Raw genomic sequence first — 512 nt, 5'->3', positions numbered from 1 at the left:
ATTTTTATCTTCACCAGTTGGAAAGTGAGCCAGTCCTCTATTGGGTCTAATTGTTTTTTATGTGCTGACTGCACATGGGTTTTTGGCCATCTAACAATCTTTTTATTTTCTTGGATCCAGTTTTTTGGGATGACACCTTCAAAATGTTTGTCACCCTCAATCCAAACAGCCCTTGCAAAAACCATGTCTGAAACTACAAAAGGGCAACTTAAACAAATAAATAAATCTCTAGCCAAACAAATAAAAAAAGTAAATTAAGTAAATATTTTTTTCTTCTTTTTTTCATTCTATATCATGCAACAAAGGGAAGATGGCATATCCTCCACAATGTGGTAGACATACAGCTTTTGTTTTCAAGTCCTGGCTTTGTCGTAGCTGTGTTGTAGCCATTCTGTGGGTACTGCCAATGAAAGCAATGTCCAGGAGTTTAGACTGGCAAGGCTTTTCAAAGAGGTTGGAGGTTTGGTGATATGGATAGACACTGCAAACCAATTTGCCATCTGTTTTTTTTT

The sequence above is a fragment of the Sinocyclocheilus grahami genome, unplaced genomic scaffold (assembly GCF_001515645.1).
Source record: "Sinocyclocheilus grahami isolate Dianchi unplaced genomic scaffold, SAMN03320097.WGS_v1.1 scaffold1257.1, whole genome shotgun sequence".
Taxonomy (NCBI): domain Eukaryota; kingdom Metazoa; phylum Chordata; class Actinopteri; order Cypriniformes; family Cyprinidae; genus Sinocyclocheilus; species Sinocyclocheilus grahami.
The sequence above is the reverse complement of the archived record's forward strand: the minus strand, read 5'-3'. Positions refer to the sequence as shown.